At 35.6% G+C, this 23,810-nt stretch overlaps 1 protein-coding gene across 9 annotated transcripts in view; it reads right to left on the bottom strand.

Moving 5' to 3' along the window:
- The window catches only part of tenm3 (teneurin transmembrane protein 3), a 709,086-nt gene that overhangs the window by 595,179 nt on the left and 90,097 nt on the right, over positions 1-23,810 (bottom strand). For 8 of the 9 annotated variants that reach the window (XM_078946824.1, XM_078946819.1, XM_078946845.1 and 5 more), the window contains exon 3: positions 19,151-19,202. The gene's annotated coding sequence lies outside the window, so the exon portion shown is untranslated. Of the gene's footprint in view, positions 1-16,464; positions 16,807-19,150; positions 19,203-23,810 lie in introns of those variants that run through there. The other variant, XM_078946833.1, reaches the window with a different exon arrangement.

Genomic DNA, 23,810 nt, shown 5'->3' with positions numbered 1-23,810 from the left:
AACAGGACAGCATTGTTACTTTTATGTAGTTTGATGCTTTTTACCTTTTTAAAATGTGCTGCATTCAGGTTGACCCTAGTGTTGACGACATGATTCTTGGACATCTGCGTGATCTACATTTTTTCTTTTCTAAAATGAAAAATATCTTTCAGCATTAACCTGAAATTGACTTGGAGGCCTGCTGTAACCCAAACATGAAAATGAAAAAGTTTTAGGGTTTAAAACAACTTTTGAACTTTGTCAGATTTTCAATAACACAGATTTTACTTTTCAGCTTTTGGATCTGGATATCAAACACATACCGGTCAATTTCCCAGTTTTGGGGATTTTGATATTTTCATTACTTTTGCTGCCGTCTTAGCTAATTAAGATGCTTTCAAAGATAAGCCTTGAATAAAGATTTGTAATTGCCCCCCAAAATGAAGATGCAACATAAACTTAACTTTCGTTGAAAGTTAGAAATATAACAAAACAAAAAAGAATAATCTACACGATCAAACTTTTAAGCTCTTAAACTAATAATAAACTTTGATTATAGACAAAAAACCGTATAAGACATTGCTTTTGTTAAGGCTTATTGATTAAAAGCTTGCATGCGATTCACATTTCAAATTACTACGATTTACAAATTCACTGACAGTTTTATGAAATAAGTCTTGTATTTTTTATGTAAATGTATGTGATTTTATAAAATGTTTCCCAGAAAATGTTTTCACTTTTTGTTGGTGTCAAATGTTAGCATGTACCACACACAGCTTAAACGTTTCAATAATATTGTTATTTTTGCTCATTTTAAAGCTAAATCAAATATTTTAAAGTAAAACCGTTGTTCTTTGATCTTGCGGTTAAACTTAAAGACAAAAAAGTCAGTTTATTTATCAGATATTTACAAATTAACCACAAGACAAGAATTTGACTAAATTTACTGTGCATAGAGAGATTGGTTATGATTTTGGAAAGAAATATCATTTACTGATTTTTAAGATTATTTGTTTGTTATTTTGTGTTGAGGTGCTGATGTAGAAGATGCTGTTTAAGAACATCATTTTGTTCAGTTTGATACCGAAAATGGTTTGTTATACTGAAATGTGTTGTGTGAACAATAAACAATTAATTAAAAAAAAAAAAAAGAAAAAACTTGGTGCTGGCTCTCTAAGGTTCGTTTTTTGCAGGCAAAAGAGAGTCAACTCGCTTTAAATCAGTTTTCCATTTGCCTGACATCCCATAATTACTGTATTGGTTCCTTTTCTGGTTGAAATATTTGTTTGAATTATCCCCAATTATCCATCTAGTAGTACTTAATTAGAAATGGCCCACGATCTGATTGCTTATTTAATAGAGTTACAACTAATATGGTTCCCCAATTAAAAAAAAAAAAAAAAAGCTTTTTCTGTTCCTGTGTTTCTCAACATGCAGGTCAAGGCGAAGCATTTGAAATATGCTATGTTTTCAGGATGAAAGCCTAGCGTCCTATTACCAGGTATTTGTTGTTAAACAAAGTTTGCCTGTACTGGAGCAGCTGACTGAACTTCTACCCATTTGAATGCAGCATGGTAATTACTTTTTGTGAAGTCTAATCATGGTTATTTTATACTAGACTAGTTCAACCCTGCAGTTGTTTTTGGCAGCCATTTTAAAAGATGGCCACCGGGGAGACATTATGCTAATACCCTGATAGTACTATTGCTAAAAGCACTGATAATTAGCACATGTGTATGCCAACTTTCCATTTCTGAATAATTACTAAATATGCATACCAAATTTTCCTTTGCTTTAAAAGTGGAGTTGTGATACCTTCAAATGCCAGTGTGTTCTTATAAAAAGTGCAATCTTTTTTTGTAAAAACAATATTTCTACTTGGGATTAGAATTGAAGTTATTGACAGTATGTTCAGAATCAGAGATGCTAAAATCCACACCAATTTGCAACCAAACTCAGTTGTTTGGTGAGCTGTAATAACGTCTGTTTTCCTCTTAACATCATCCATCATGCAGGTTAAATAAGGATTTTTTTTTTCTTTTTTTTTGACAGCATTAAATCTCGAGGGTTCTTCCTGCTTCACTTCACTGCCACATTAGCATTACATTTGCATTAGATTACTGCATAAAAAATAAAAAAAAGTTGACACATTTAATCCATGGCTTTCCTGCCATCATCTTGTCCCAGTATTGATACAGCAGGACGGTGAGACATCTGCTCCCACAGAACACCTGCTGGAACACTGACAGGGTTCTAGTGTAAAACACCCCAGAAGACAGAGGACTGCATGTTTAGTTACATACACGTTTCCTTTTCTGCTTAGCACTGAGTATAAATAAGTGGTGAAGAACAGAAGGTTGGAATCCCAAAAGAAGGAGACGAAGGGTTGAGGAAGAAAACTGAAGAAGGCTCATTTTGTCCTAAAGTGTAACAGATGGGCTGAAGTCGCCTGAAACATTCTTTCAAGCATGACGTTTGACTTTTTCTACCCAACAGACTTCCGATGCTAGATTTGTTTACCTGATGTAACACATGCCAGACAAATTAAGAAAGTGTCCGGTGTGTTGATCAAACAGGCAAAGGAAAAAGGTTTCAATGTGGGAAACGTCAACAAACCTGTGAGGGGATACAACGCTCTGCATTGCAACGTGTGGAAAATCGAAGAGATAAAAAAACACGGGAATGCTCTCCGAGGTTAAACAAAAAAGTTACCTTACAACATCTAATGCCACGTCACATATCCCAAAATGCCATCGCGCAAAGACTTCAGCAAATCCGGCAGGTTTGTAAGTGGGAGGTGGCAGTGACATTTTTACATGCCGCATGATGGCCGGGGAGGTTTTAGGAGGAAGTTAAAATTTTACTACGACCAGACAATTTTTCTCTTAAAGTTGACATTGGTCAGTAGCTGTGAGTACATGGACAAAAGTAATCATAATGAACGCCTGATCAGAATAAAAATGCGTCATGTAAACACACCGTTCAGACTACTCTGCCCCCATCAGACAAAATTTCCTTCCTATCGAGATAGGTGTGTTATACCGATTGTTGATTGGATCGTGGTGCATAAACATTTTATTCCATTTGTGGATCACTGCTGCGCCAGTTTTACGTCATGCATAGACAGTGTGCAATTCAGGCATAAGCTGGATTTTACAATCACTCAAAAAAAAAAAAAAAGTTCACACTACTCTGCAAATAAAAAGATTTATACATATTTGCATTAAAAAATAATGCAAATGCCAATTTAATTTTTTTTACTTTTAGCTAAATATAGATTTTAGTTTTGTTGCGATTTATGTTAGTTTATATCAACCCAAAATATTTCAAAGGACTTTCAAAATTACTATGAATTCAGGTTTTTTTCAGTTCATGTTTCAGTGATTCCACACATTCTAAATACGATAAAACAGTTTCTAGCAGCCAAGAACTGAAATTTTGCAAAAGGCAATGAGGAGACAATTTTCTTACAGCTGGATCTCATCAAGCGTCCCACCTGGTATCAATCCCTGCTCATCAGCAGTGGTATCCTCAATCACAAAGGTAGGTCAGTGAGCACATCTGCCTGCATGCTAACACATGAGTCTAAAAAATAAAGGCAGATCTCCAACTTATCTGAAAGCTGGGAATTTTTGTTCATTGGATTTCAAACATTATCATTGCAATATAGAACAACATATGAACCAAAAACCAAACACTGGCACTGGCAAAAAAAAAAGCTAGAGAAGCTAGATAGAATGAATGAACCTATTAGAAAATGTAAGATTTGATTCGTTTTTTTAGATTTTCTAGTAATTTTGCCAAGAAAGGCCAACAAGACAGTATATTTTAATAATTCTTTTACATTTTATTTTCCTGTTCATTTTTATAAGTAGTTTCTGAGGACTTGTGGGGGAGGAAGAAAGGGACTGCAAATTATTTGCAAATAGAACAAAAAACTAGATTAGTGTTGCACTTTCACTATCATTCTGTTCACTCTCAATTATTTAACTATAATTCATGAAGAAAAAAAAAACTTAATTTTGCCCTGAATTAATGACACATTTTACGATCAAACAGTTTACATGTTAATATGACAGCAGTGGACAGCCGCAGAAATCGGAAACCCAATATTAATAGCTCTCCAATTTCTTTTACAAGTTTAGTTTAGTCTTTAAAACTGACAAAAAAAAATAATTTACAACTAAATGAAGCCAGTAAGTTTTCATTTATGTCTGATTAATTTTTTCTAAACAAAATTTAGAAATGTTTTTCACGTGACAATGTTGCCAAAAAAGGAAAAAATGCACAAAACATGGTCACTATTCCTGCTGCCTTACTGATTTCTATCTGAACATTATTGTAAATAAAATGTTATTTGCAAGAATATATCAAATAAAACTGACAAAGTCCATTTTTACCTAAATACCGTGTCTAAATATAATCAACCTAGAATCTGACCCGTTTCTGGTTAAGGAAATTAAAATGAGCACGCAAACATGGCTGCCTCCCAAGGAAAATGACCTTATATGGGAAAAATGGAACATACTGAAATATAAAACCAGAAATAAAATATGAAGGGAGCAGTTTGTGTAACAACTATGTTTTTGTAGTTCTAATTTCATGTTTAAGGCAAGAAAAAAATGTTTTGTCTTTTTTATAAAGTATAGTGTAAATAAGACACAATACAGACTTTACATTCTAAGTACAATATTAAATATTTGTACAATGCGTTTACTACTGCAGATTTGTAAAATGATGTATGTTCATCAACTAGACTAAATGAAGTCAGTGTTTGTGTGCTTTTATTGTGTTATTACTGCAACCGTGTTTATAAATTTCATACAAACAGACATGAACACAAAAAAATTGCAATGAAATATACCAGAAGCAAGCAAGAAAAGTGGTGCTGCTGAGTTAGCTGAAAGTAAGTGATGATGAGCAGCCACCTCTGTCCTTCACTGTAATCAGTCATTCAGCCATGACAGACTGGTACCAGCCGTTTACTTCAAAGACAGAAAGAACAGAGTCGTGGACAGAGATAAATGACAGGATTGGGATGAAAGAGATTAAAAAGAAGCAGGAGAAAAAAACAGTTTTGAAACAGAGGAGAACCAAGCCAGCAGCATCCAGCAGAAGCACAAGATGGAGACAAACTAACAGATGCAGTGACAAGTCGGAAAAAAACAAGCAACTTGATCTCTAAAAATCTGTGATTGAGAGATGGTTCTAAATATTAACGGTCACCGGATGAAAAAACTAATTGCATTCAGCCAAACCCAACCAGTAAACAATACAGATTGTGTGTTGTTGTCAAGGTGGTTTGTTGTTGCCCAAACTGAAGCTAATCTGCAAGGTTTGCACTTACAACATTGATTCTTTTCTAACAAAGAGAAGATATATTCAGTGGCTACCAAGCTTGAAGGCCTAGCATGAGGCAACCGAGGGAACCAAGCTTTCGAACTTCCAATCAGAGGTCGAACGCTCTACCTTTGCACCACACAGCTGCCCAAAGACTCATTAGCTTAACATTTCAGATCTAAAGAAAATAGGATTTTAAGTGCTCTGTAGTCTTGTTTTAAACATAAAGGGGTAACTTTTAGTTACATCGTATTTTAACATTGACCTGGAAAAAAAACAGTATCTGAAGAATCAAAGCTTAAAGTATGGCGTAAAAGGTGTTTACTTGTATAGCACTTTTCTACCTTTCTCGAAGGCCCAAAGTGATTTATTGTCACAGTTCTATTCACACATTTATACACTGATTCAGGTGGGGTTCAGAGTTTTGCCCAGGGACACTACAACATATGGGCGGGCAAGGCGGGAATTGAATTACCAATCTTCTGATCAGGGGTTGACCGCCTTAAGAAAGAAAAAGTAGAGATATTGAAAAATAAATATAAATATGAGGTCTAACTCACTGAGGCAAACTTTCTGAGCTTTTACAGCTTCAATCTGTTCCAAGACTTTCAGCTTCAGAACCCCCAACGCTTGACCTGTTCTGATGGAACAACAGGTTTTTGGTGGTATTTAAACTTGTCATTCTGTTGCATTGTGGCTGCAAACTCAGGTCGTCGTAGTAAATGAGAAATTGTTCTCAATCAACCTACCTGGATAGATAAAGGTTTAACCATCAGGGAGTTTGCAAATTCAATTATAATTCAAATTGATACACAAGACCGTAAATTCAAGCTCCCTATAACCAAAACTCAGAGAAACGTTATTACTAAAGATCTGACTGGTCAAAATGCTTCATATAACAAAGAAAAGTGTGGCAAACGATTCATCCATCATGGTCAGCTGTCCTGCAGATGTCAGAAAGAACTTGAACTGATGTTTCACAGCAAATGTTTAATTAGGGTAACAAAACCTATAAGTAAACCATGATAAGCTCTAAACAGGGGCAACACACATTCATATCTTAAATAAACTGGGCTTTAAACTCTATATCTGCATTCATCCACTGTATGATTTCCTTTTAAGCATCATTTTCTACTAAAATCAGCTCCTTGGCTTCCGAGAGAGCTTCAAAGAAACAGACTATGCAAAGGCCCCACCAGAAAACAAGCAACTCCAGCTTAAATGTTACTCTTTCTGACCTGGCACCCGAAACAAAAGTCAGACTCATGCAACTCAAGTCACCCAGCTGTTCTCCAATAGTGAACGAACACAATTACGACAATTAAGTAATCATAGTCACAATTATCTAAAATAAGGGTGACTAACTGAATAATGGCTCATTTTGACAGGCCTTGAACGGAATTGTTTGCTTGGTAGATGTAAATACAGAAAACATCTAAGAAAAAAAAGACGCAAGTGGAAAAAAGACTGGAGCTGGAGAGGCAGACAGAGAATTCAACTGACAGTTCAGGACAAAGGATCCTACTTTGGACAGCGCCTCATTTGCATTCGGTTTAAAAGAAATGTTTTATATGAAAGTCTTGAGAACAAGGTCCAAGTTGAATCTCAAATGAAGATTGGACCATGTCTTCATATTAGATTTTCTGAAATGTTTCAATGTCAATAGATATCAATAAAGGTCTATGGCTACAGCTGATATTCAGTAAAAATAGACAACATTAAAAACATTTTCAAGTAGAGAAATTAAAACTAAAATCAACCTGAGTGAAATCGAATCTATAGGTGACAAATACTTTTTTGTCCTTCTGTTTGTGTTTGCTTACATCTGTATTTATCTGAAGAAGAAAAAAAACGACTCTTACAGCCTTTCTCCTGATATGATCCTTAAATAATGGAGCCGTAAATGAAAAATACTTTGGTGTGATGAAGTGTCAGAATTGTTCAAAACATTTTTCCAATTACAGTTACTCCTTTTGGCCTTGAAACTTTAACAAAACAATGTTGAATAATCCAATCGAAGTGAAGCAAACTTTGTTAAACCCAATTTATTTTCTACGGAAAAATGTTTCGAAAAGAAACAAATCAACACGTAATAAAAGGTCACACGCCATTCTTCCCTTATACATACTGTTTTCCATTTTTGATTGAAAATGATTAGGAAAAACGTAAATATTAACTTGCTCAGGACATTGTATATCTTTGGTTAATAAATACATAAAAAATAAAAAATGACATATGGTATATCCATTGTAAAATTAGACTAATTTGGAAGTATTGTGGTTGATTAGAACATGTTTATGTGTAATCATGTTCTAAGCTGTTTAGGTCCTTTTGTGCTCTCATTTTGTTGTTTACTTGCTCATTTTACATTTGTTTACTTCTGAGGTCTCCTGGTAAAAGCAAAAGGGGATTTCTGCCCCTCTGAAAGACACAAAAAAAAAGTGCAAAATATGATAACTGCTGACAGGACCAAAGTGCATGCAAGTAAAAACCAAAGACACAGGATGACAGAGCAGGGTAACCATTTTTTTGTATTCCTCATATTGACATTCATGGAAGACTTTCAAAAAGAAAGAATTGTAGGTTAATGGTGGTTTTCTTTAATTCATTTCTGTCCATAACTCAGGGATGGAACTAACATGTAAGGTTTCCATTTAACTGCGAGTAAAATTGATGACATTTCTTTTAAAGAAGATTTTACTGAACCAAATTTGAAAGTTCCATCTTGACTTAAAGCTGAATTGCTTTACGTAATTTTCAAATATATCATATGGTGGATTAGAGCTGTTAGCATTAACATTAAGGAGGAGTTTGAAGAATACGACCTTCGAGGTGATGAGAAATACATTCGGCCCTTTCAAAAATGGAAATTTTGAGTTTTTAGGTGACGGTTTAATGGTCGCTTAGTTATTTCTTTAATTTTCCATGTGGTGTTAATGGATGAGGAAAGTTATATGTGAAGCAGTTCACCAAGTGAATCACTGAGAAACTTTAAATCCAACAGAAGAATTTGGATTACGTTGAAACATTTTTAATTCCTTGGTGGAGTCCTTTTATGAGGCACTGAAAACGTTGCTGCAAAAACAGTCTTTGGAATCTACTTGTTCTGTTTAGCACTCAATATTTGTTTTCTTTGTTTGACCAATAAAACAGTTTCATTTTCAGTCCCCTGACTAGCAGTAAATATGAAAAAAAAAGTATATGTTTGGGGAGTTTTTAACTGCAGCTTGTTATTTCAGAGTTAAAAGAAAAGGGATCTGGCCATCTGGTGCCAATATTGAGATCCAGATGGAAATGAATTCTGAGACGAGAAACAGAAATGCTCACATGAAAAAAAAATATTTGAATTTATCAAACTGGTTTACATTTCAAATAATGTATCTGATGGCAGTGGACCATCTTCTGTTACCCTGATGAGAATGAACCATCAGAGACGATGGATAGATCCAAGCGTGTCGCAAAAATCTAATTTTGGCAAGTATTTGTTTCATTTTCAGTTGAATGAACTTAATTGACATAGTTGAAAAATACGAGTGTAGCTTGTTTTCAGAAAATGTGCATTTTAAAATTTCCTGCAAACCAATTATTTACCCATAAAACAAATGTATTAACAGTTTAGGTTGGTAACATTGCAATTGGCTGGGAGCCGGCCCCTAACAAAAATGTTTAAAATAATTTCTATGCCTATTATTATAACAATGTCATAATGTCCTAAAGGGGGGGGGGGGGGGGGTAGAAAGCACTGAGATGTCATATGACTGATCCTGTGAAAGTGCTTTAGTAGTTTTTTTGATGACAGACTTACTTTTTTTTTTGTTTTTTTGTTTTTATTGTTTTCTGGGGTTTTTTACCTACCGGTACTTGTCTGCACAAATGCAAGACAAAAGCAAACTATACCTAATAAAACGTACAAAATTTTCAGCTCAATCAAACTAAGGCCCCAAAGTATTTTGATTTAAACCTAGAAAAAAAACAGCAAGGAAAACTAAACAAATACTTTATTTTTTTCATGAATGATTTGAGTTTCTGAATTAAATAAAAAAATCCAGACATTTTCAAGTTAAAATCTATTCATTAATAAACCAAATCAAAGCTTTAACTGCAACATGTCTCATTTCCTACAGTTGCATCATGACAGACATAACTCTGAATGTTCATTCGTCACCTAAAGGGGGAAGCCTAAATATAAAAGAACTAATTGTAAGAAAAAATCAATCAAGGTGTAGAAGGTAGAATCTGTTCATGCAGGAAGTCCTTTTTAATTAACATAAATCGTATAAGACTTCAAAAAGAAACAAAATAAGAATTTGATTTTTCGTAGTTGGCCCATGTTAGTATTTTTATTTTCAAAAATAATGATAACAAATGCCTGCCTAGCAATTACCCTGCAATTTGAGTTATTTTGAGTCTTAAATCAAAATCACCTTTCTTATTGTCAGGAATATGGACCAAAAGGATTTTGACTTATTTTAATAATAATAATAAAAAAAAACTTTTTTTGTATATTATTGGAAACAAAGTGTGCCATGAAAGGGTTATATTAAAATCATGACCACATTTTAAAATAAACTGGCAATCGTCAATATTATTTTACAAATTAGCTTTTGCCGTTTCAGCATCTACTGAAACAGATGGACTGTACATAACAGGTTTACAAAATTAAGTGGAATCATTCTAAAAAGTGGGAAATCAGCAACTACACAAACATGAGTAGCTCTTGGCCTAAAGCTTATGCTGTGTGTCAGCAAACACTTGTATGTTTGTGTGTGTTCTGGAGGCTTGGCCCCACTGAGAAGCAGCAGGTGAATATTTCACACTGAGAAGTAAATATTTTCTTAGAGATAAAATCCTAAACACCTTTTCTCTCTTCCGTCTGGCCCTTTCTGTCTCACTCATCCTCTCTTTCTTCTCTGTGGGTAAATATAAATGTAAATATCAATCTCTCCCTTTCTCTACCTCCATCTCTTCATGGTTGTAGGTATACTTCACTCAATATAAAACTCAGCTGCTTATCTACACAGAGCAGGCTTTGCATTCCTGTGCCATGTGACCACTTTTGGACAGGAAAGCTTGGCCGAGGCAACAGACACATGCACATTACACACTTCACAAAGTGTATATATTGCAGCGCAGCTCACAACACCTCCCAGAGGGGGACATTATTATTATTATTTTTTATTTTTTGTTAGTGGATGAGAAGTTGGATAAGATGTCACAAATCTCATCCAACTGTGTTAACTGGGCTTGTCGCAAAAAGCACTGACACTAAACAGATTATATCACACAGAATCTTTTACCTCCAGAACCCAACCTAAACTGTGAAAAGCAGATTCAAAGATTGTATTTGATGTACTGAAAGTAATTGGTGAAAAGCACAGAAGACTGAGAGCACTGAAATGTACACTTAAAGTTACAAAAAAAAATCCTAAAACATGTCTAATGTGCTATCCTTTAAAAAACATTCCTTGCTGGTAAAACTGAGACCTTCGTGACCATCTGCACAGAAATTACACAGTGGAAGAATTATATGCAGAAACGGGAGTGTCAAAGTGCACTAATTGATTTCATCAGGACTTTTCATGCTTAGATTTGGAATTTGTTTATTTCAATCAATTAAAATGACTACAAATGGCAAAAGACATATACCTCTAAAAATGAATGCATCAAACTATAGATGCTAAATACATTCAGCATTTAGAAGGTCATCTTATTTATTCAACAGATTTGTAATTAGTGGCAAAAGGCTATTTTTATTTGAATGTCATTATTTATTTGCATTAAACAGAATTCAAAGGTCTGGCTAGACACTGAGCAAGTCTGACTTCATCCAGAAATGTGCATATTTACTGTGAGTTAAACATTAATTTGCTGCATTTTGGATGTGCTGTGAATATGAGGTGATGGCATAAAGAACATGAGTGGGTGATATTCCCAGAGCCAAAAACCATAACAAAATAAAAACATTTTATGTGCGCTATCAAAACGCCTATCATTAACATTCCCATCAAATTTTGTTCATTGTTAATTTTCTCAGAACCTCGTTTTCCCTTTAACGATATACGCATATTATTTTACCGCATTTATAAAAGAAATTAGCCTTGATCATCTAAATAAATGTTTCAGCCCCAAATTATTTTCTAATGTCTGTAATTAAAGTCATTATCCCTAAAGAACTGCTCTACTCCATAAAGTGTTTCCAAAAAATGCTTTTAAGTTAATGAATGGGGTTGGAAGATTCAATCGTTTAAAGATCAGCGGCTCCAGAGGAGCTTCAGGTCAGCCTTCACTGCTGAAATCTTGGTAGGCTGGGTAAGCTGCCTCGAGGATTCATAGAGTTCAAATGGCTTTAAGTTACTAGAAAGAGTGGCAAGCAAGCTTTCTTCCACAGAAGATTGACCTTTTTGTATTTTATAGACGTGACCTGCTTTTGCTTTCCTTTGACAGAGGTTATCTGTCTTGTGACATTTGGAGCAGTCGTGGAAAAGTTGACTTACTCAGACGTCTTCAATTCTCCCTTTTTTGTCCAGCATTACACCAGTAAGAAAAAATAAAAAAAAACTGCAGTTTCAGCCACCAAAGGCTGGACTGATAGCTCCTACCACGAAGCACAAGTTTGACCACCCATCCATGGTGCCAAACTCATTTGGCAAATTTTATAAAAGATATTTTCTGGGAATATCCAGCTTCCAAAAGTTACCCCACAAAAAAAAGTGGAAAAACAGGGACCTTTGAGAGACACTGAAGTTGCGATAAGCTATTTAAGAAGCTATTTATATTTCATTTTAATCATAGCAAATCCACTCTAATTAAAAAATTTCATTGTAAACTACTCAACCTTTACAGGCAACTTCCCATTCCCAATAATCAGGTGAAGCCATTAATGAGCGCTCCTAACTCTTAATTCCTCACACTACTAAGTCCACTCTCTCTTTTGCATTTTTATTTTCTTCTGTAAGAATGGAGCAATAAAACGATAAGACAAGTTGCCGGGGAGAAAACCTTTAACACTTGGAGTAATTACTTCTCTTTGCGTCTCTGTTTTTTAAATTAATTTTAATTACAGGCGTCAGTGTTGCCTGTAAATGTCCACTTTCTGCTAATCTAAAGTAATGTGACTGCTAATGAAGAGGGAATTGAATGTGTGGAGGGAAATGGCCTTTTGGCTTCAAGACATTCTCCCCATGGCTTACTTACACAATGGTCAGGGATACAGGTGGACGTGGACACACACTCTTAAAAAAAGAAAGTTGTGGATGCACAAAGCTAGAGTGACATTTGCTCATTGAAGCACACACTCAGCAGCAGCAGATTACCTGCAGGAACTCAAGGAAACTTGAATAATAAAAAAAGAAAAATACTTAAAAACTATTTTAGTCCAATGCTGAATCACTAAGTGCTAAAAATGTTATTAACACTTTACAGCTAAAACAAATGTAGGAAATTGTTTTTATGTGTCCACTTTAGGCAAAGTTTATATTTATATTTCATTTAATTAAAAAAGGCTTGTTTTTAGAGCAGCTGACCTCTGATCACAGGTTTGGTTGTTTGCTCATAATCAGGTCTTGAAGCTGGCCCCACCTGGCCTATGAAGCAACTGATCCACTTTCATCAGCTTCTCAAGCAGGCCTGCTGCTTCAGAGGCTTCTGTTCTCTAAACCTGGAGGAATCAAACGAGCCAACTAAAAGACTTATTAATAAATGTTTACATATGGCACGAAACACATAACTCAAGATAATAAAACCAGACTTAAGTGTGACTTCATTATTATTACACAAAGGCAAATGATGAAATAAATTAAAATGTGATCAAATTTAGGACTAAAACATTAAATGTTGAAAGAAGTTTTGTAAATGGGATTTACCTTACATTTCAATAAATATTAAGAGAAAACAATTGTGTGTTTTCTTTATGGTAGGGTACTAACTTTAACTGAATAAATGTCAAACTTGGCTTTCTCCAAGACAGTCTGGTCTGCGGGGCAAATGCAGCCCGCGTTCAAATTTCTACCATCCCGCAAGCTCCTGAGACAAAATTAATAACATACAGCTCGCAGCACTTTCTAAGAACTTTATGCAGTTTTCTTAATTGTGATTGGCTAAATTATGCCGTTGTAAACCTTTTTCAACACCGTGTGGCTACTTGGCTTTCAGAGCCTTAACGGCCAAACGAGAGTAACCGATTTTTTTTCTGTGATCGACCACAACAGTTTGTACTTCTAATCCATGTTCCTGTTCACATGATTTAAATGTAGAAGTTTACAATAAGCATTTAATTGTGAATAATATGTAACATGTAATCTAAACCCACATTTAATGTTGACAAAAGGTTTGTTTCCAGACCGACTTTTTCTTTTTATTATGTCTGGTCTTCATATCAGAAATTCACACTAATTTTGATTAAAAAAATGTATTTAAAATAGATTTATGTAAATTGAAATAACATTTTGATAATAAACTTCATTTACATTTAATGTTACTAAAATATTTCTAAAAATGATTGGCGCTCACGCATTTTCACCTTACTTAAGCCTATTCCTTATTGGTCACCCTTCTCTAAATGAAATTAGTTGTATTCTTTTTTTCCATAGTTACCTTCAAATTATGAAACCGGAGAAATGATGTACAAAACAGGCCATGTGTGTCCAATTGAACTCGACCAGATCCATTTGAAGTTGCTGTTCTTTGCACCGATGGATTGAACACATTTCTCTGTTGGGCTAATTTTAAGCCATTTAATTTAAAATTCAACTAAAACCAGACTAGTTAAAAAAATATATATATAAAAAACACAAAAATGTATTTGTTAGTGCTTTTTTAACATAAAATAGTGTTTTGCTATGGATATTCAAGTCCTGAAAACATTCCAACAAACCTTACATTCCAACAATTCTAGTTAAAGAATTTGTCAGTGACAATGAAATGAAACAACCAACAAAACAGTGCCTCAGTGGGAGTATAACTGCAGGTCTGTCTGCACAATTAGACTACAAAAAGTTACACTTGACTTGTACATGATTAACCCCAACCAGATTCTGACAACCCACCAACACTGGCTGTCATGTGCAATCCCAGCTCACTTGGCAAATAGCACATTTTACGCACCTTTCCAACAGCTCTGACAGTTGATAACATCATTAATGTGCAGGTGAGACGGCTCACTCAAATAGATCAGAAAAAAATAATATTTCCAGTCTACAATAACAGCTGGGTTCTCTTTACAAGCTGCATTGTGTTCATGCTGCAGTGTTGGAAGCTCCGGCAGCGTGGCTTCCCATTGACTTTGAATGACGTCAAGCATCGCTGGATTCATGGTGGGATCAGTGGAAGCTGACACTGACAACCATGTTGGGAAAAGTTGAACTTGTCAGGTATCAAGATTAGCCAAAGACTTACAGCCTAACAAAGTTTAGATAGACAATCCAATCATGCATGAGGGCCAAGAATGTGCATTATCAAGGTTTAAAGTTGATTAGTGTAGCATAAACTCATTTATTTGGTAGATGATGAAACTAAACTAAAGCTTTGCTCCTGATCAGATTTAAGTGATGCCAGATCAACACTCTTCAACAGCTCCAGCAGCATGTAGCCCTTAAGATGCAATGTGTTCTATGGTATTACAACACCGGTAGCCCATTCTTGGATCGTCAGGACAGGTCGTCTGACTTCATGAAGAAAAAAATGCTTGAAACCATCAGTGTGTCATCACAGCCGCCTCTAAAAAGTCTTCAAATTTTACATGTGACGATAGAAAAGTGTGCATTTGTCAAAATAGATGCTCAAATGTTCAAAGGAGCTGCATTAGTCATGCCTTTACTCAGTCTGATGAGAGCCTTGATGCAATCGCAGCCCCAGAGTTACATGTTGGAATAAAATGGCTGCACAGGAGACAAGCCTGTGAGTGACGGAAAAACATAGGCATGATAATAAACTGGGGTGAAAGGCTCTCTGTGATAATCATGACTAAGAATAATCAGGAAGTTGATTGTCTGACTGGACGGTTAAACTTTGGCATCGCACAGCGGGACAGAGAACCAGCTGCTATCATACAGACACACCAAATTTGCTCAGTAGCGTTTGTGCCAAAACAGAATTAAATCTGCTTTTATGATGATGGGGCGCTTTCAGCTTTAATGCAATGTGAGAGGAATTAAGACTATAAATATATGAAAGCAAAAACAAAAAACATAAGGAAGCAACAACTGAGATGTGGGCACTTGTGACGGCAGCAAGAGGAACTTTATCAACAAAAAGAAGCCTCACTTGAACCTGTACTCCTACTCAGGCCAACATTTGTGGCCAGAGGGTTTACCAAAACAAAGTGTGACTTGTCAGCATTGACAGAATCAGGAAACATAACAGTTTTATCTCAAAAGTGACAAGTTTTGTTTCCAGTGTGTTGTTCTTCGCAGCTGAAACTCACTAAATACACAAAGCATTCAGTTGTCATAGGATTTTTCTTTTTTTTTTTTTTTCTTTTTCACAATCACACAAGCTCCTAAAGTACTTCTTTTGGAAAATGAATCTTTATCCTAACATCTTTAAATAAAAAGATAACTCACTGAACTACTGGATAGGCAAAACAGGAAACAGAATTCCTCTTTCCAAAAGAAAACATGGAAATGAACTGCGAGGAAAAGTTCCACAAAGAAGAAACAGCTTTCACATCATATAAAGATACAGAGGTGACCTGTGGACCAATGGTGACAGCTTTATCTACAGGGATTCTATCACAAACATGTTCTCTTTTTTTACTGCTTTCTTTTAGAACCATTGTGTTTTAGGATTTTTTTTTAATTAATTTTTATTCACAAATAAAAAAAAAAGGTAAAATACATCAATTGTTTTTTTTAAAGCTAAAACGTACAAAAAAATATCAATGAATGATGTAGAAGTTAAATGCAGGCTCATTTTTTTTTGTCTTTTTCAAAGTTGAGTTCAGAATTCAACATCCCACAAAACTAAAGGTTAAAACACCAGTTAGAGATTGAAATATGAAAAAAGGAGGGGATCAATCTAAAACCTTTCTTAACCCATCTGAAGTGGGACAAATATTGTTTTTAATTGTAGTTTTTGTAAGTAAATGCCAAAGCAGGACAGGCAGCAGCACCGGCACATTCATGCAGTCAAGCTGGCACACTCTCATACCTCCCTGGTTCCTCCTCTTTCTCCAATCCGCCAGTCCGCCATTTTGTGAAGTCTCACAGAAGCCAAAATATCCCAAAATGTCCACCTCCCAAAATGAAATCAGTAAAACAAAACTCAAAACACAGTCCATCAGCAGCAGAGAGTGGGGAAACCAATATTCAGCAGCAGAGTGATGTTAAAGAAAGTTTCCCTTTTTAGATTTTTCATCTATAGTTTAGCTCAATTACTTTCTGTCTTGAGGATTTGTGTCGGGAATTTATCAGCTTTCCACGGCGACTTGATGAGCTTTGTGAGAACTCATCCCTCGGGTGGAGTGGCTGTGGGCCCATAATAATGTCATCTGGCTCTCCTCCCCATCGCCCTCTGTCTTTTCAGAGATTTGTGTGTGTGATAGAGGCCTCAGTGAGAGACCAAGCGCTAACCTTTACTGCATTGGCTCTCTCTTAATCCCCTCACCCTGGGGTGACCGACTCACACACTCACACACACAAAGCACACCTACAAAAGACTCCTGAAGTGTGGTGACTCACACTTGTTGCATGTTGCAAATGCTAATTTAAAATAGGACATGGCAATACAGTTTATTAACTTGAATTTTTGAAGTTGCACAAAAAAAAATCCAGCTGTGTATAGCCACAGAATTAGACCAATGTTTAAAATATTGTTGAAACAATAAACTGGTAGTTCAATTTAAGCCATAAAAAATGTAAATGTAAAAATAATAGTGTTTCATTTGCGAAAAAAAATGTATTTTGGGTCAGGATTTATCAATTTGGGTAAACTAGCAAAAAAATGCACTTTAGACTAGAGCAGGTTAGAGTTCCAGCAGACGTCTTCTAATCTGTCAGCAAGTCAGCAATAAGGTGCCGAGTATTATAAAGCCAAAGCGGCTCAGATCGGTCAGAACAGAAAGATGCAGAGCGCTTGATAACCTGGAGCAGTTAACCATGCTGTCTGTGAACGCAGCAAAGGAGGCAGGAGGCGTAAGCACCAGCAACATATTTGATTCAAAATACAAATATCTGTTTTCCTGATCAAAAAACAAATAAAGAAATGTTGCTTTTGAAACTTCTCTGATGGTTTGTTACAAAAATGAACTGAAGTGTTTACTGGGTCGTTTGTTTGTTTGAAGAAATATGAAACACGTGTTTGGTTCAGCAGCTGTTGGAGGATTTTCCAAGCTTGTTTTCTGCTCGGGTGACACTCTGCTTATCTGCTCCGTCTGCAACACAGATTCCAGGTTACCATGGATTTACTCCATTTCATTTTACCTGACATTCAGACTATTCTAAAGATGACAGAGAGAGCAAAAGACAATCTGCAATAATTTTAGATTAAAAAAAGAACAGCTTTTCTCTTCGCTGCATTTTTAACAACATTTTTCAAAAGTTAATAATAAATATCTCTTTTTAGGCTATCATTATCATTTTTTTTTTGCTTGAGTTGTCACACTTTGTAGACTTTAAAGTTCTTTATTTTAAAGTTCCAACAGAATTAGTAAAACTTTGACTAGTTGGTAAATATTTAAGATATTAGTGCCATTTCCTTTTATTTTGTGTTAAAGTAATGTACGACTGCCAAACAACAATTTCCCAAGAAGACTGCCACTTGTCTTTTCAGCTCTTTTCTCTTCATGATGCCTAAAAATGATCTTCACACTCAAGTCTGTCCCGTTCCTAGTGACCAGTGTTTAGTCGTTAAAAAATGAGCTTACTGTGATGTCCTGCAGAAAAGAAAAATATGTAAAAAAGGGACATAAAGTGCATGTTTGTGTGAAGATAATAACTGCTTTTCAGTCTCCCCAGTTTGCAGATGGAACTTTAGGACAGCCCAAACCATTTTCTTTGCTTTTCTCTGGCACCGAGTTTAAAAACACCACAGAGCAATTTCATCTGCATTTGTACAAGAGCAACGATTCCTGCATGAATTTCTTTTTTTTTTTTTATTGAAAAGGGGTGACAGCAAATGTGTAATTTCACAAGACCTTGAAGATTTCTAATCAGGTGAAATCAATTTCAGCAGAGTTTTGAAAAAACGATAGTCATATTTTATAAAGACATTTGCTCACACGGTTCTCTAGACTGTTAATAGTTTGAATTTCCTGTTTTACATTTTTAGAAATGTGTCATCTTTTCAAACCTATGAGCAGATAATCTTCATGTATACATAAAGCTGTGCTCTCAGCTGTCTGGGATTGTGCAAACACATCCATGCACACATCTTTAGGAAAGTAGTCATGATTTCAGTCTGAAATAAAAAAAAAAAAAAAGTGCCATTCACTGCTGGAAGCTCAAGCATTACCACATAAACACTGACGTACACAATAGCACAACACCTATTGTAAAAACACACTACCCCCCAATTGGAGGATGGGGCCCGCACATGGGGAGCTTTGGATTATGGGATATCAACGTATAGCAAGAAGAGAAAAATTGAGACAGTACAAGAAAAGAAAAAAAAAAGAGAAAAATATGAATGAAACAATTGAATTATAGATGAAGGAAAATAATGAATGTAGAAGAGTTTAGAGAGAAATAAAATGAGTTAGAAAAAAGCAAATGCCCAATGGACAGAAAGAATGATTGACATGAAAGAATAGCTGCAAGAATAATAAACTCAACATGAAATCTAAAGCAGGAATAAAGTGCAGAAAAGACACAGAGTGCCTACAATAGAATGGACATACCTGTGGTGTTTGATGCTCCGTCACCAGGAAGTGAGGTGAAAGTTGAGGGAAGCTGTAAGAAAGACAGAGGAGTCAGGAGAAGTCACAAAAAGCAACCACACATCCATGAGGCTTTTTTGTCGTGTCAAATTTCATTTCAGGTGGTGGGATATTTGAAAAATAACATATTTCAAATATGTGGAAAAAAGCTTTATTTGTTAAGAGACATGTTTTAGAAAAGTGCATGAAAATAGATGAAAGTATTCTGCACTGTAAGCCGTCGCTCAGATCGCCTTTATGTTGAGACGCACACTCGGGTGCTGGTCCTGACCCTGCACACGTGCACGCCTTTGTGGTACAGTAGTGCAGAACTGAAAAGACCTGAAGACAGCTCTCTAGCGCCATCTACTGATGCAGACAATAGAATCTGAAGGGCGCTGACAACAAAACAGACACTGTAACTGGATGAAGAATAAAAATAAAAATTCATTTTCAGACTAAATATGCCAAAGTCTTCTTCAAAATCCTATTTTAGAATATTTTTTAGAAAATATTTTGCTAAAAATGTAAATGATAATAAATCAAAGTCACACTCACGTTTTTTTAAATTAAAAGTTAATATTATGAAATTAAAACAGATGACATGCCTTTCATTTTAATAATCTAGCACTGCACTATTTTCTCTTAATGTGTATTTTTAATCTACCTGCTTTAAAATAGAAAGACTGACCAAGTGTAAAGAACATGACAAGAAGTATTAAAAAAACTAAATTTCCCAATGCATTACTAAAATGAAGCTACATGTTTGTTTAATAGCATGATAAGGGCAAACTGGATTGATCTGAATTCATTTGTTTTGTTTATTATTTTGATTAAGTTGAACTTGTATTAAACTTGTAAATGTGTTGTTAAGTGTCTTTACTTCTGAGCTGGATGACTGCAAATAAAAATTAAAAGATAAACCGTTTTTACATGTATCATGAATTTATTCTATAATCCATAATTCTATAATTAATTCTACAATATAATTTTATTTTATGATAAAATAATGATGAAAGGTTGCCCCTTTTTTGTTTGAGCTAGTCATAATAAAAAATGCAAGAAGTCCAATTCTGGCATTTTATACTTATTTTAAACAATTATTATTTTATTTGTTAGTATAAAAGTCCTCCAAATCTCCAACAGTTGACATTCTAAGTAAGAGTGTTTTTCCCAAAAGTAAATGTTTAATTAAAGGGGTGAGGATTACGCCGGATGATGAATGATTTCATTTCATTCTCTCGTGCATGCCCGGGGTTAAGCAAGGACAGCGCGTATAGCAGCAGCAGCAGCACAAAAAGGATGAGGATGAGGCTGAGCGGTCATGTTTGGTCTGCAGGAATAAAGCAAGCAGCTGAGCTCATGCAGACTTACCAACAACTTTTTTTCAAAATAAAGAAAAAGAGTCTTTGTTGTCATTTCCATTTACAACATTATATTTAGATCTGCTGAGGAGCAAGAAGTTCCAAGTGTTTTGCAAAAAAGCAAGAAAAATAGATTTAAAAAAATATCTGCTTTTACAAAGTATTTATGACTGTGTGCAAAATGAAATTATGACATTTTATTCTTAGAGTGAAGCCAACATTTAGTTTGTCATGTTGCGTGTTGTAACATTCCTTTTTCCCCACCACTGGGGTCTCTGCTCCATTTTGTTTGACACACATCAGAAGCATTGCATTCATATCTACCTTTTCTTGAATATTTTTGCAAATATTTCATATTAACGCTTGAACCAAGCTTCATTCAGACAAAAAAAAAAAATCAACACTTTCTAGTTAATTTGCATTGAGATGAACTTGTAACATTTTGACAGCAAACTATCCGCAGACATGCAGAGGAGCATCATAAATCATCAAACACTTAACCACTTAATTGTCTGCTTCAGTGCCATCATCTTTAGCATTTTCACTGCTTGCAAACTCTTACTTCTTAGAGGAAATTACAATTAAACTCAAGTGTTTCGAGAGCGTTGCAGATCCAGAAGTAAATATTAAGCTGGCTGTGCGGCAAATCCATAAATTGTGTGCCACACAGATGGATGTGTGTTCTGCCTAAGGAATGAATCGCACAAGAACATTTTTGTACTTACTAACAAATTACTGTCAGAGGAAAACATATGAGCCCCCTCCATTATTACTGCCTAAATTTTGGAGCGAAAAGCTGCCCATACCAGTGTGTGAGCTGATCGTTTGCAGCTTTTCATTTGTCATGTGGACCTCCTGCAGCAGGAGGAGAAAAGATCAGGATGATCCATCAGCTCACCACGCAAGATGACTCGAAACTCTAAATGACTCAACAAACTAAACAACCAGCTGGAACACAAAGACCAGAAGGATCCAGCTTTAAGAGTTCTCTATCTGTAGATCCAAAACAACAACTGATGGAGATTTAGGGGTAAAATAATACTGCAAAAGAGTAGAGAGAAGTAATGCAGTTGCTAGTTAACATTAAAGGTATACGGTTAGTGCATCCAGTTGTCATAGAAAACAACCGATTCAGAAGAAATTAAAGACTCACTTCAATTGTATTTTTTATCTAAAATGTTCCCAGTGGTCTTTTGATTATGGTTACACCATTTTTAACCCTCAAAAAACCTTTTTTTTCTAGTTCATTAGAAATTTGCCTCAGAATTGTAGGGAGGACAGTTGGGGAGGAGCAACGCCACCCCTCCTTCCTGTTCCCGTTGCAGAGCTGAGCAGGAAGCTTATGTCTCACCGAGCTTATTTTCTATGTCACAAATGATCTCTTTTACACATTTAGAAAGAGATCATAAGGGGCTGGTTATTAGAGGAATGCTCAGAAATGCACGAATGTATCAAAAATACGGATCAAAAATACTGCTTTGGGTTTTTTTATAGTATATATAATTAATAGCTTGATTTTAGCTTGATGGCATAGGCACTTAAATTTATATATATATATATATATATATATATATATATATATATATATATATATATATATATATATATATATATATATATATATATATATATATATATATATATATATATATATATATATGTGTGTGTGTGTGTGTGGGTGTGTGTGTTTGTGTGAGATCGGGGTGGGTCTGTAACCCTTGTCCTATTCTAGGCACTTGAACGCTGGGATTTGGGTCATCTAGACCCACTAGACAGTGCGGTGAACCTTTTTTCTTCAATGATTTGTGATCTTCACTGGTGACCATGGATTACATGAAATTTTTCCACCTTTGTCATGGTAGGAATAACACGTTAAAGTAGGGTGGGGTCATCTAAGATAAGCACAAGGGTTAAATGAATGACTTGCAGGAGGAAAAACTAATACTTCCACTAATGAAAGTACAAAAACCTGCAAGAGATGCAACAAAAGTTAAATGGATGGGGAAAAAAAACGTTTTTTAGGCTTAGATTGGACTTGATGGAAAGGCTATAGTTTAAATAGTTAATGCATTCAAGCGTCTACATTGTAGTATTTGGGGGCAGTATTATTATTTGGGGTCTACATGCAGAGACTGGGAAAAGAGACTATTGTGATGCACAAAAGTAGTTGTGGCTTCCCCATGTATTTTCATTAGGAATCTCCTCTTAGTGTGGGTTTTCCATGTTATCGTGGAATCTTGTAGAAGCCCTGAAATCCCGTGCTGAGGACGCAGCTCTCAGTTCCACTCTGCCAAACAGGTGCCAGCGCTCTAGGTGCACTCAAAGAAAGTTTTCTAACACGCGTGCACATAAAGAAACAGGACTGCCACAGCTTGTCAAGCACATTATGGAAATTCTGCGTGAGTTTTTGTTCCTTTGAGGAAAACACATTGTCTTTGCAGAGGTTGTGTGTGTTTCTTGTGTGTCTGTGAGTCCCTCAGAGCAGAACAAGGTTGCGATGACAGAAGTTTAATCCCTGTGGTTTTCTGGGTTTGAGTTTAAACAAGGCAGCAGGTCCAAGCATAGTCGACTCTCTGTTGCAAGACTTTACCCAAGTGGAACCCCTGTCAAATAAACTCTAGTCCAAGAAATTACAGAGGAAGAAAAGCTCAAGAAACAACTTTCTCCTCCCACAGAGAAAGTTTCTGCAAGGGAGCTGGGAGCTTTACAGAGTTGGCCTGATGCTTTAGGCTGATGTCGGGCTTTTTGATAAGGATGAATTTTGGAGAAAACGAAAATTTCAGTGTAGAGCCTGTCTATGTAGTTCTTCATGAAAGGATGGAGACTCCTGTGCGGCCACGGATGATCATTTCATTCTCATTACTTTTTATATAACACCTCAGTAAAAAAAAAGAAAAGAAAAATCATTCCGCTAAGCAAAATCTGTTCTGCAGTCACCTGCTCCGCTAACACTTTGTCCAACCCCACATCCAAAAAAATTTGATCCAAACTGGATGACAAAGGGAGCGATCAGTGTTACTGCTCAGCACCAGAAAAGTAGAGACAGCGGACACATGGGAGTCCAGCAGGAGGAATCTGCACTGAACCACAACCTAGTTCTTGACACCTTGCCAAAGGCCCATGATTAATAACTGATACCCTGATACACGTAAACACCACTGGCACTGTGCTTTGCCATTAAAAATACAAACCACTCTATTCACTGAAGGCTAAACCTTTTCAGTCTTATGACTTGAACAAGAAGAAAAAGTTAGCAGGAAAGACGAGGCTTCTTTCGG

This window comes from Oryzias latipes, chromosome 1, assembly GCF_053564925.1.
Source record: "Oryzias latipes strain Hd-rR chromosome 1, Olatipes_Hd-rR_3.1".
NCBI classification, from domain to species: Eukaryota; Metazoa; Chordata; class Actinopteri; order Beloniformes; family Adrianichthyidae; genus Oryzias; species Oryzias latipes.
Note: the sequence above shows the minus strand (reverse complement) of the source record. Positions and strands in the feature narration are given on the sequence as shown.